Source organism: Saccopteryx leptura, chromosome 3 (assembly GCF_036850995.1).
Source record: "Saccopteryx leptura isolate mSacLep1 chromosome 3, mSacLep1_pri_phased_curated, whole genome shotgun sequence".
Taxonomy (NCBI): Eukaryota; Metazoa; Chordata; class Mammalia; order Chiroptera; family Emballonuridae; genus Saccopteryx; species Saccopteryx leptura.
This window is the reverse complement of record NC_089505.1, coordinates 290,045,853-290,059,480: the sequence shown is the minus strand read 5'-3', so window position 1 is coordinate 290,059,480 and position 13,628 is coordinate 290,045,853. Positions and strand designations below refer to the sequence as shown.

General features: G+C 41.4%; 1 pseudogene; it reads right to left on the bottom strand.

The window, feature by feature from the left end:
• Positions 1-7,904: 7,904 nt before the first annotated feature.
• On the bottom strand, positions 7,905-9,113 carry LOC136397968 (WW domain-binding protein 2-like; annotated as a pseudogene).
• Positions 9,114-13,628: the final 4,515 nt, after the last annotated feature.

Genomic DNA, 13,628 nt, shown 5'->3' with positions numbered 1-13,628 from the left:
GAAATAGCTTGAGAAGGATAGGAGTTAGTTCTTCTTTGATTGTTTGGTAGAATTCGCCTGTGAAGCCATCTTTCCCAGGGCTTTTGTTTGTTGGGAGTTTTTTTGTTTGTTTGTTTTTTCTGAAGCTGGAAACGGGGAGGCAGTCAGACAGACTCCCACATGTGCCTGACCAGGATTCACCCGGCATGCCCACTGGGGGCGATGCTCTTTCCATCTGGGGCATTGCTCTGTTGCAACCAGGGCCATTCTAGTGCCTGAGGCAGAAGCCATGGAACTATCCTCAGCACCCGGGCCAATTTTGCTCCAATGGAGCCTTGGCTACGGGAGGAGAAGAGAGAGATAGAGAGGAAGGAGAGGGGAGGGGTTGAGAAGCAGATGGGTGCTTCTCCTGTGTGCCCTGGCCGGGAATCGAACCCGGGACTTTTGCACACCAAGCCGACACTCTACCACTAAGCCAACCAGCCAGGGCTGGGAGTTTTTTGATAACTGTTTTGATCACATTTGTTGTAATCGGTCTATTTAGGATTTCTGATTCTTCCAGATTGATTTTTGAAAGATTATATTTTTCAAGGAATTTGTCCATTTCATCTAGGTTGTCCAGTTTTTTGGCATACAGTTCTTTATAGTATTTTCTTACTATCCTTTGTATTTCTGCTGTGTTCATTGTTACTTCTCCATCCTCATTTCTAATTTTATTTATTTGAGTCCTTTCTTTTTTGGGGGGGTAGTCTGGCTAGGGGTTCATTGATATTGTTTACTTTTTCAAAGAACCAGCTCTTGGTTTCATTGATCCTCTGCATTGTGTTTTTAGTCTCTATGTCATTTATTTCTTCTCTGATATTTATTATTTCCTTCCTACTACTTCTTCTAGGCTTTACTTGCTATTCTTTTTCTAGTTCTTTTAGTTGTAGGATTAAATTGTTTATTTGAGCTTTTCCTAGCTTCTTAAGGTATGTCTTTAATGCTATGAACTTCCCTCTCAGGACTGCTTTTGCTGTGTCCCACAGATTTTGAGTTGTTGTATGCTCATTTTCATTTGTTTCAAGAAAATTTTTTATTTCTTCCTTGGTCTCATTGTTGACCCATTCATTGTTTAATAACATGCTGTTTAGTTTCCAAGTGTTTGACTGTTTTTCAGTTTTCCTATTGTAGTTGATTTCTAGTTTCATGCCATTGTGGTCATATAAGATGCTTGATATGGTTTCAATCTTGTTAAATTTGTTGAGACTCATTTTATGCCCTAATATGTGGTCTATCCTAAAGAATGTATCATGCACACTTGAGAAGAATGTATATTCTGCTGCTTTAGGGTGAAAGGTTCTGAAGATATCTATTAAATCCAGTTGATCTAGTGTGTCCCTTAATTCTGCTGTTTCTTTGTTAATTTTCTTTCTTGAGGATCTATCTATTGATGTTAGTGAGGTATTGAAATCCCCTACTATTATAGTATTGCTGTTGATCTTGCCCTTTATGTCCATCAAAATCTGCTTTATATATTTAGGTGCTCCTATACAGTATTAGGTGCATAGATATTTATAATGGTTCTCTTCCTCTTGGATTGCTCCCTTTATCATTATGTAGTGACCTTCTTTATCCCTTACTATAGTCTTTGTTTAAAGTCTATTTTGTCAGATATAAGTATTGCTATCCTAGCTTTTTTCCATTTCCATATGCATAAAATATTTTTTTCAATCCTTTTACTTTCAGTCTATGTGTATCTTTTGTTTTGAGGTGGGTCTCCTGTAGACAGCATAAGTATGGGTCCTGTTTTCTTATCCATTCAGCTACCCTATGTCTTTTGGTTGGAGCATTTAATTCATTTACATTTAAGGTTATTATTGATATATAGTTGTTTATTGCCATTTTTTTCTTTAAATCTATATTCCTCTTTTACAATATATATATTCCCCCCTCACTTTGTTCTGTTTACAGCGGGCCCCTAAACATTTCTTGCAGCATTAGTTTGGTTGTGATAAATTCCTTGAGTTTTGTTTTGTTTTGTTTTTGTCTGGGAAGCTTTTTATTTCTCCTTAATTTTAAACGATAGTCTTGCTGGAAAAAGTAGTCTTGGTTGTAGGTTCTTGTTCTGCATTACTTTGAATATTTCTTGCCAATTTCTTCTGGCTTCAAGGATTTCTGTTGAGAAGTTGGATGTCATCCTTATGGGTGTTCTTTTGTAGGTGATTGATTGTTTTTCTCTTACAGCTTTTAATATTCTTTCTTTATCTCTTAGCTTTGGAATTTTGATTATGATATGTCTTGGTGTGGGTGTCTTTGGGCTTTCTTTTAATGAGGTTCTCTCTACTTCTTAAACTGTGTGACTCTTTCTTGCATCAATTTAGGGAAATTTTCATCTATAACTTCTTCAAAGAGCTTCTCTAGTCCTTGTTCTTTCTCTTCTCCTTTAGGAACCCCTATTATGCAGATATTATTTCTCTTCATGTTGTCACAGAGCTCTCTTAGGGTTTCCTCACACTTTTTGATCCTCTCTTTTTTTTTTTTTTGCTTCTCTGTTTCCATGTTTTCACTTATCTTGTCCTCTAAGTCACTGATTCAATCCTCTGCTTCATCCAGCCTGCTTTTAATTCCTTCTAGTGTAGTCTTCATTTCTGATATTGTGTTTGTCATTTCTGTTTGGTTCTTCTTCATGATTTCCGTGTCCTTTTTGATGCTTACAATTTCTTTTTTTTTTTTTTTTTGTATTTTTCTGAATCTGGAAACGGGGAGGCAGTCAGACAGACTCCCGCATGCGCCCAACCGGGATCCACCCAGCATGCCCACCAGGGGGCGATGCTCTGCCCATCTTGGGGCATCGCTCTGCCGCAATCAGAGCCATTCTAGCGCCTGAGGCAGAGGCCACAGAGCCATCCTCAGCACCTGGGCAAACTTTGCTCCAGTGGAGCCTTGGCTGCGGGAGGTGAAGAGAGACAGAGAGGAAGGAGGGGAGAGGGGTGAAGAAGCAGATAGGCACTTGTCCTGTGTGCCCTGGCCGGGAATCAAACCCAGGACTCCTGCATGCCAGGTCGACGCTCTACCACTGAGCCAACTGGCCAGGGCCTCCACTTCTTGTTTTCAGCTGTGTCTTATTGCACTGATTGGAGCTGGAGAGCTTTCTGGAGGTGGGTCACCCAGCACCACTTTAGGCTTGTGCTGTGTGGAGGGATCAACCCCTCCCCCAGCTATGGTCACATCTGCACTGGATGAGTCTGCTTCTCAGGTCATTCTATGCATTCTTCTGCCCCTGACCATCTGTCTCCCCACTTTCCTTTTGGAAGACAAGCCAGACCTCTCAACACACTTCATTCCCAGGTCCCCAGGCAAGTGTCTTTGAGCAATATTTTCTGCTCTTCTCCTTGTAATGAGAGCCCTTCTGGGTCTCAGCCTCACACACCCCTCCTTCGCTCCTGGAAGCAGGGGAGCTCCCACTGTGCCCCGCACTCCCTACCAGGCTTGGTGTGTCTTCTTCTTTGCTCCTTGGTTTTTGAGACCTGTTCTTGTAGTCCAAAGTTGGTTTTTCACATTGATTATTCCTAAATTAATTTGTAATCCAGTTTGGTGGTATGAGTTGGGAGTCTGTGCATCTGCCTACTCCACTGCCATCTTGTATCCCCTACTGCTTAGTGTCTTATATCGATATAATAACAAATTGGGCCTCTCCTAGGATACGTCCCTCCACCAGCTTGTGTTCAAACAGGTCACACAAAGTAGTGCTGTTAGTACATATAGCTTAGAAAAGAAACTAAACAAAATTTGAAAAAGAACCACCTGACTATTCTGATGAAGTAGAAGAATCTTAGAAATCTCCTGGATCACCTTGCAAAAATGTAGATAACGTTATCTTCTGTCATAATATATTTTTTTTTGGCATCCAATAATATTGAACATTGACCTGGAATGCTGAGGTCACCAGTGTGAAACCCTGTGCCTAACTGGTCAAGGTTCATAGGGGAAGCAACTACAATAAGTTGATGCTTCCCACTTCTCCACCCCACCTCTCAAAATCAATTTTTTTTAAAAGGCACACAAGAAACTTTTAGGTAAACAAACAAAAAATGAATTATTAAAAGATGAATAAGAATCAATCTGTTTTCTGGTAAGTAGAAAATAAAATTATCTGCCCAATGAGACAATGATTGACAATTTTAAAACAGCTTCCTTTTGTATTTATTATATAAAAAATTCCATTGAATTGGTAAAATAGGAATACCATAATATACAAATGAGCAGAGAATGTAAATAATTCATAGAATAAAATAATAATTTTATTAATAAAAGGTAATAGCAGTAATTATCTAAGAAAAACAAGTTAAATTGAAAAACTATTTTGCCTAGCAATTAAAATCTTTTTTATTTTTTTGTATTTTTCTGAAGCTGGAAACGGGGAGGCAGTCAGACAGACTCCCGCATGCGCCCGACTGGGATCCACCCGGCACGCCCACCAGGGGAAGATGCTCTGCCCATCCAGGGCGTCGCTCTGTTGAGACCAGAGCCACTCCAGCGCCTAGGGCAGAGGCCACAGAGCCATCCCCAGGGCCCGGGCCATCCCTCGCTCTAATGGAGCCTTGGCTGTGGGAGGGGAAGAGAGAGACAGAGAGGAAGGAGAGGGGGAGGGGTGGAGAAGCAGATGGGTGCCTCTCCTGTGTGCCCTGGCCGGGAATTGAACCTGGGACTTCCGCACGCCATGTTGACACTCTACCGCTGAGCCAACCGGCCAGGGCCGCAATTAAAATTTTTTAATGTAGTAAAATATAGTTTTAAAGAGGTTGTAGTGCAGTGGTTCTCAAAGTGTGTGCCAGGGTGCACTGGTGCCCCTTAGAAGATTTCCAGGTGCGCCCTAACGTATTCCAGAAATATATGTGCCTGTTGGGAACCAAAAAGCAACAGGGAGTTTAGATTTTTGGGGGACAGAAGTGTGGGGAATTGGCGTAAGCTGACAGTCTGCCCAACCTCCCAACTCACTTGCCTGGTTAGGTTGCAAAAGTCTATTAAACTGTGGTGCTGGATTGTTTACACTACCCCCCATGATATGCATGGTGGGGGGTTTCTGCACTCAACACAATTAAGAGTAAAAAGAGAAGAATTCTTCAATGTATTGACAGGGAAATGAGAATTTGCCCAAACATTAAAGAAATTACTAGGACACATCAGGCTCATGTTTCTCATAAACACGAGAATGAAAAAATTTAACACATTCGTGACAGGACCTATCGAATTTATTAAATCTTACTAAGAATGTATCTATATAAAATTATAATTAATAAAAAAAAGAATGTATCTATATATATTAAAAGAAAACTTTTTTGTCATTTATTTATTTATTTTTAATTTTATTTATTTATTTATTTTTTACAGAGACAGAGAGTGAGTCAGAGAGAGGGATAGACAGGGACAGACAGACAGGAACGAAGAGAGATGAGAAGCATCAATCATTAGTTTTTCATTGCGCGTTGCAACACCTTAGTTGTTCATTGATTGCTTTCTCACATGTGCCTTGACCGTGGGCCTTCAGCAGACCGAGTGACCCCTTGCTGGAGCCAGCGACCTTGGGTCCAAGCTGGTGAGCTTTTGCTCAAACCAGATGAGCCCGCACTCAAGCTGGCGACCTCAGGGTCTCGAACCTGGGTCCTCTGCATCCCAGTCCAATGCTCTATCCACTGTGCCACCGCCTGGTCAGGCACATTTTTTTATTTTTTAACCCTTCTTTCTTACAAATTCTAAAAAGCATAACTCAAAAAATGTAACATAAAAATGTTTTTTAATGTCAAAATAAATTTAATTTTGTATTTATTTTGTTTAATTACCATAAAAGCACGCTTGGACTTTATATTTTTTCTTTAATATTTGACTTAATTATTATAACATATTTCTCAGAAATTTGTATATAATGCACCTACAATTATTTGTAGGATTTTAAATGCGCTCCAACTTCAAAAAGTTTGAGAACCACTGGTGTAGTGGAACTGGTATACTCCTATACTGCAATGGCAGAATAAATAAATATAGTTTTATAGAAACTATCAATAATTATTTTCACGCAGAAATTAGAGTTCTGAGAATTAATCCTAAGAATGGACATCAAAAGAAATAAAAACAGTATCTATGAAAATGTTAATCGTGAAATGTTTTTTGTATGTTTAGGTGCTAATAAAAAGTTAAAATCAGCCAATAAAAGGAGAATCATCAAGTAAATTATGATACCTCTTTCAAATAGATAGTATGCTGTTTTTAAGAAGATACAGAAATATAGAACAAATAGTATTATAAAAATATGACATAACATTAGTGAAAAAAAGCTGAAAATAAAATTATTTTACACTGCCTGACCTGTGGTGGTGCAGTGGATAAAGTGTCGACCTGGAAATGCTGAGGTCGCCGGTTCAAAACCCTGGGCTTGCCTGGTCAAGGCACATATGGGAGTTGATGCTTCCAGCTCCTCCCCCCTTCTCTCTCTCTCTCTCCTCTCTCTCTCTCTCTCTCTCTCTCTCTCTCTGTCTCTCCTTCTCCTCTCTAAAATGAATAAATAAAATTTTTTTAAAAAATTTATTAAAAAAATTATTTTACACTATGACCACAATCAAATAATAAATCTATAACCATATACTCATGTCCTAGAAGTAAATAAACTGAAAGAAGTTTGATTTGTTGAAATGGTGTCACTGCATTATTTAGAATCTAAATGTAATTCTGAGTTTATTTTAAATTATTGATACAATGTTGAGTAACAAAATTTTTAAAAACCAACCCCCTTTTTTCTGAATAAAATAGTGAATTTTAGGAAAAAGAACATTGTAGAGAATTAAGGCTTGCTGGCTATGTAAAGTTTGTCAAGAACTTTTTTACGTTACTTCATATTTACTACTGTACATTCTCTGTAAATAAATCAAGGTGCAAACAGAAGTTATTTCAAATTAATATAGTAACTGGATTTTTTGTCAAATAAATAGGGAATTTTCTCTAAGTAGCCATCTCCTCACTTCATAGCCAGTCCCGAAGCACATGAGACAAATCTGAATGCATTCAGGGGTCATGGAGCATAAAGGGAAGGGAGCAGGGTGGGGGGCTGCGGAGGTCTGGTCAGCATGCATCCAGGCCAGGTTTCAGGGGTCAAGGGCCTTTGTTTCAGCCCTCGCAGCAGGGCATGCTGGAATGTACATGCGTTCTCCAGTTCCAGAAGCCCCTTCTAGACAGGAAAGTGAGAGGCAAAGGGGAAAAAAATTCCAGAAACACTAGTCGCGAGGCAGAGGGCATTCTCCCTGGGCCTCAGCAGCCTGGCCCTGATGCCACCCACCCCTCTGGAAGCTCATGTTAAAGCTCCAAAAGTCACACAGCGGTGGCATTAGAATGATCAAGGAAAAAAATAATAATAAAAAAAATTAAAAAAAAAGAATGATCAAGGACAGGGCAGGGAAGGCAGGTGTGACTGGGGCTAGAGGCTGCTGGGAACGAAATGTGGACTGACCGTCTGTTAGAAGGTGACTTCCATGGCTAGGCACAGAGTGCACGGAGTGTGAGCGGGGCTGACCTGGTCCTCGGAGGACCAGAGGCTGAGAATAAAGTGGCCACCAGAACAAGGAAGCTGGACTGCGGTGGAGGATGTGGCCAGAGAGTCCCGCCATGGGTATAATCTTAAAGCAAGACAGAAACGCGAGGACACTCTGTGCTCCGGAGGAGAGCCCCAGAAATGCTGAGTGAAGTGCGCTGAGCATGTGTAGCTCTGGGCTAGTGTGGGAAGCTGGAGGTGCAGCTCCGAGTCAAGGGGCCCTTCCCTTCTGTTAAGTGTTTTGTAATCATTCGTGGAGGAAGAACAAGTCCACTCCCCCATCCCCATCACCCTCACACCAGATTCCGCTCCAGGTGAGGGGAAAGAAAGAGTAAGGAGGGGCAGGAGGCAGGGGGTGAGGGTTTTACTGAGTCTTATCTTCTCCGGGGTAGTAGGGAGTTGGCGGAAGCCTGTTCATGGGCATGTAGACGTTGTATAGGTTGCCCAGGTTGGTTTTTTTGTTTTTTTTTTGTTGTTGTTTTGTTTGCATTTTTCTGAAGCTGGAAACTGGGAGAGACAGTCAGACAGACTCCCGCATGCGCCCGACCGGGACCGGGATCCACCCGGCACGCCCACCAGTGGCGACGCTCTGCCCACCAGGGGGCGATGCTCTTGCCCCTCCGGGGCGTCGCTCTGCCGCTACCAGAGCCACTCTAGCGCCTGGGGGCAGAGGCCAAGGAGCCATCCCCAGTGCCCGGGCCATCTTTGCTCCAATGGAGTCTTGGCTGCGGGAGGGGAAGAGAGAGACAGAGAGGAAGGAGGGGGGGGGGATGGAGAAGCAAATGGGTGCTTCTCCTATGTGCCCTGGCCGGGAATCGAACCCGGGTCCCCCGCACGCCAGGCCAACGCTCTACCGCTGAGCCAACCGGCCAGGGCCTAGGTTGCCCAGGTTTTAATAGGCGCTGGCAGCTGCTTCTGCAGCCTTGGCTGCAGCTGCAAAAGTGGAGGGGACATCAGAGCTGCTGACCTGGTAAGGCAGTGGTGAGGAATGTACATATCCCATGGCTCCGTCAGTCATGGGAGGTCCTGGATAGAACTCAGGTGGGAAAGGTGGGTAGGGGTAAACAGGAGGGCAAGAGTGCAATCCATTGGTGACTGGTGGGGGAAAGACACAGGCCCCACTGGGCAAAGAGGAGTGCCAATAAGCTCCAGTGGGGCTTCACTGCGGGAGGCTTGAGATGCCACCAGTAGCTGTCCGAACTATATTGCACCCTGTGCCATAAAGGTCAGCTTGTACTATGCAGAACCTTCCCAGCCACCTCCTGCTCTGCCCTTCTCTGTTCCCATAATGTAGTTTGCCCCCAAAACAGGTTGCTTGATCTCGTAGTCTTTCACTTGATAAAATGGCATCATAAAGAACTGCGTGGCATTCTTCCCCTTGGACAGAAAGATGACCCGGTAAGGGGCAAGGTAGACCATGCCTTTTTTGGTACCTTTGAAGGCCTCTGACACATTCTTCATGTCTTTGAACATAAGTTCCAAGTGGTCAAAGGACATGAGGATGTTCTCAGTGTGGTTGAGGAGCACTTCTGATCACCCTGCTGCCTTCCAAGTGGTTCTTACTGAGCGCCATAGTCTCTTGAGCTGACCGACTTTCATAAGTACCAAAACAAAGCTGGCATTTTTCCAGAATATAGAATTGAAAATTCTTTGTGTAGCAATAGAAAGAACTTGAAATTAGTTTTTTGAAACAAAAATTGGACAGATAGATCGATGTGTAACATTTACACAAATTAAGTACTTCTTGGCGAAAATGAGATAATAGCTAGGCAATCTCTTAAAACTGATTTAGTCTGAAATCTTTTAAAGATTTTATTTATTCATTTTTAGAAGGGGGAGAGAGAGGTAGAAAGAGAGAAGGGGGGAGGAGCAGGAAGCATTAACTCCCATAGGTGCCTTGACAAGGCAAGCCTAGGGTTTCAAACAGGCAACCTCACCATTCCAGGTTGATGCTTTATCCACTGCACCACCACAGGTCAAGCCCTGAAATCTTTTGAAATTTCTCCTCTCACAAATAAGTAAATTCTAAGAAGAGTATTTCAAAGTGTGGTAAAATTCTGTTGCTTCAAAATGAACTATCTACAGCACTAAGCAAAAAGAAAAAGCCAGGCACACACAGATGGCTACATTATTTTACTTATATAAAATTTAGAAGCTGGCAAATTTATGGTGTATGTACTTTACCAGCTGCAAATTATACCTCAATAATGAAGAAAAATGGTCTGTAATCAGATAATATCATTTCACAGAATTGAAAAACAGATACTGACATCATGAAGATTTTATTTTTCTTAAATTGCCTATTTGGAATGTAATGAAACTTGTCTACATATTTTGAATAATCTGACCTTACCAAATTACACTGGGTCAATGTGGGTGGTCATGAATGACAAGATGATCATTTAATTAGTTATTATGGCTTGAATTAGCTGGACTCAGTGCACATTTTTCAGGTCATTGCTGCCACCCTCCCCTCTTCAAACAATAAGGTGGGTTCTCCTTTCTGAAGAATTATATTATTTATTTACATGATGGACTCTTAAAGGAATCTAAGAAATAAGATCATGTAAGTCACACCCTGGAAATCCATGGCCAACGGAGAACGATGGTGCACTGGCTGCAGAGGGAGGAATCACAAGCTCTAGGGCCGTGATGGAGAACCTTTTTATAAAAACTGCCCACTTTTGCAGTGCTGGTCAACCTGGTCCCTCCTGCCCACTAGTGGGCGTTCCAGCTTTCATGGTGGGCAGTAGCGAAGCAAACAAACGGTGCTGCGATTGGCCCACTGTAAAAGCTGACACGCCCAAGAGTGGGCAGGAGGGACCAGGTTGACCAGCACTGCAAAAGTGGACAGTTTTTATAAAAAGGTTCACCATCACGGCTTTAGGGGGATCACACAGTCTGTCTGACTGTGAAGTAGAACTTGACTTACTATTTTGCATCTTCGTATTTTGGGTAACTGTTCTTCCAAAATAAAATTTTGGGGATTTTTGCTCATGTACATTTAATACAAAAACAAATCAATTACTGACACTGTAATATAGGGAGAGGAAGTACTTGTAGAGTAAAAAGAACATGGACTTGGTAGTCATAGAAATCAGGAGTCAAATTCTAGCTTTTCCACTCTTCATAAATGTGTGACTGTGGAAAAATGGTTTGGTTTTTCTAAACTTTAGTTTCTTCATCTGAGAAATGAGGTTTATAATACCTGCCATACACTATTATTTTAAGGCAACAGAGACAATTTATATATGAATGCCTTGGATACTCAGTAAACAATGGTGGCGGTGATGGTTAAGTGTTAGGAGAAGGGATAGTAGCTATTCTCAGCACTTATGGCTGAATGGCTTTGTTCAATCTAGCAGTTTTTCATTTATGAAAAAAGCCATAAATATCCACCTGTTGAAAATGGCTTCTGAGGTTAAATTAATTTGCAAACAGTCTATTTTTGTTCTTTCTTGCCTTCCTATGTGGTTCTACTAAATTAAGTACTTTTAAATTACAAGTACTAGAAAAGGAAAATGGTCTATTTATTGGATACACATAACACAAAAGAAAAAAAAAAAAACAGAAACGGCAAAAAGCACCAAACACCCTATCCCAATCTCCATCTGAGTCCCAAGGCAGAAAGTTTTCCTGGTCTGGTCATTACTCCCAAAGGTGGATAAGGATGACAACCAACTTGAGGTTGCTGATTTGAGGCAGTGATTTCATTGCTCTAATATTTAGATGTTCATCTTGTTCTTGGAAAGTGAAGACGGGACAAGTTTCAAACATATAATCTAAACAAACAAATGTGGCCTTCCATTTGCCTGGGTCTACCCCTCTATAGTGCTTTGGCACCAGGCCATAGAAAGTTACTCTTATCTCTCTCTCCCAAGAGGGGGGATAGAAGCCAGGGTAGGGGCACTTATCCTTATATTTTATCAGCTCAAGATATCTTATAGAGAAGAAAATGTCAATATTGGAAATAAGAATGTTTATCTGACTGGGCCAAACAGTACAAAATGATTTGATTCATTGTATATTTTAAACTAAAACGTTGTTGCTATCTGAACCCAGAATAGTATGGCCTAATTTCTCAATTTAAAAGGGGAAAAGAAAATCAAAAGAACTTGGCATGGGAAAATTCCCAGCACGAGGCTGACACCTGATTTCACCTATTTTTCTCATACCAACCAAAGTTTGATGATCACAAACAGAACTTCACCCTGCTTCCCAGGATGGCATGAGAATTAAATGAAATAACAAAATTCTGCCAAGTGCAAAATGCCACATAAATATTAGTTAGGTTATTACAAGAAGGGAACTGGTATCACTCCAGGTTTGTGCTGGAGACAGCAACAGTAAACTAAACAGACAGCTGCAGACAACTAAACTAAATCTGCCAGACAGGAAGCTGTCTGACTCTTGAATACAGGCTGGATTCCCTTTCGCTGAGCTACACCTGCCAGACTGGAAGCCCCTGGTGCTTTAGTCATGAATGAGCATGTCCTGTCCAGGGCCTTTGGCTCCACCCTGCAGTACTGGCCCCGGGCCAAGTCTGGGCTAACTTCCTCTCTAACTTGACTGGTACTCTTTTCCAGTATTTCAGGCCTTAAGCCAGTCTCAAGTTTTGCCCGACACAAGTAGCCTAATAATGAGAACATGTTTTCCTCCATGCTAGAAAATTTTCCTTCCCTCCTCTTTCTCCTAAGTCACTCCTATTCCCATTCCTCCTCTGTTTCTCACCTGCCCAAGCTTTCCAAATTAGGGTGTGGGAGGTCAAGAAGCTGAGAAAAGGGCAAAGGAACAAACCTGTCCTATTGACTATTGCTCTGAATTAAGTCTCACTTGCTCCTCATTAGTGCTAATTCCTTGCTAACTCCTTGTTTCCAGTAGCTGGAACATAATCGGTCCTTAGTAACTACCTACCGAATAAAAACAAATATCATATGATAAATCAGCAAACACATGTTAAATGAAGCCCTGGCCTTTTCCTGACCTCCCGCCCCATCCCTGGCCTGCTTTTGGTCTGCTCTTACAGTCAAATACTAGCGCAGCCTAAGCTTGGTTTCCCAGATTGACTTTGACTTTCAGTTCTCTATGCACAAAGGGCCACTGTCAACACATCTATTCTTTTGAGTGAGTTTTGAGAGGAAAAAGAAACTGAAAAAGCGACAAGCCTCACTTTTCATTTATTTCTCAGAAGGGATGGAATCAGTGTGACGTGTGTGTGTGTGTGTGTGTGTGTGTGTGTGTGTGTGTGTATGTGTGTCTGTGTGTGTTTAGGAGTGGTATGGAGAGATCATAAGTTTATGTTATTCTCTACAGAATAGAAGAGATACCCTGTCTGAAAAGCACAGTGGCTGACAGTAGAGGTCGATTGACTCCTACCAAATACAGAAGGTGAAAGGGGCACAGCTTTAGATTCCCACCACTCACTACTCCTATCTCCAGATGCACTGAGGATCAGGAGGGCTAGGTTTTTCTAGTGTTCAGTGGTGGAACACATATCCTGGTAGAGCACATTTAATATAAACCCCAGATGATATTAAACAGTCAAATATACATGTAGGCCAATAAATATATGAAAAGATTCTCAACATGACTACTCATTGGGGAAATGCAAATTAAAACCTTAATGACCTATCACCTCACACCTATCAGAAAGACTACCTTCACTAAATCAACAAACAAGAAAAGGAAACCCTTGTGCACTGTAGTGGGATTGTAAATTTGGTACAGCTACTAGGGAAAACAGTATGGAGTTTCCTCAAAAAGTTAAAAATAGAACTACCATATCACCTAGCAATTTTACTTCTGGGTATTTATCCGAAGAATTCTAAAACACTATAATTTGAAAAGATATATGAAATCCTGTGCTCACTGCAGCATTATTTACGACAGCAAAGATTGGAAGCAACCTAAGTGTTCATCAATAGACAAATGGTAAAGAGGTTGTGGTATATATATATACAAGAGAATATTACTCAGCCATAAAAAAGAATGAAATCTTAACATCTGCAACAACAAGGATAGACCTAGAAGGTATTATTCTTAGTGAAAGAAGTCAGGCAGAGAATAACAAATACCATATGAATTAACT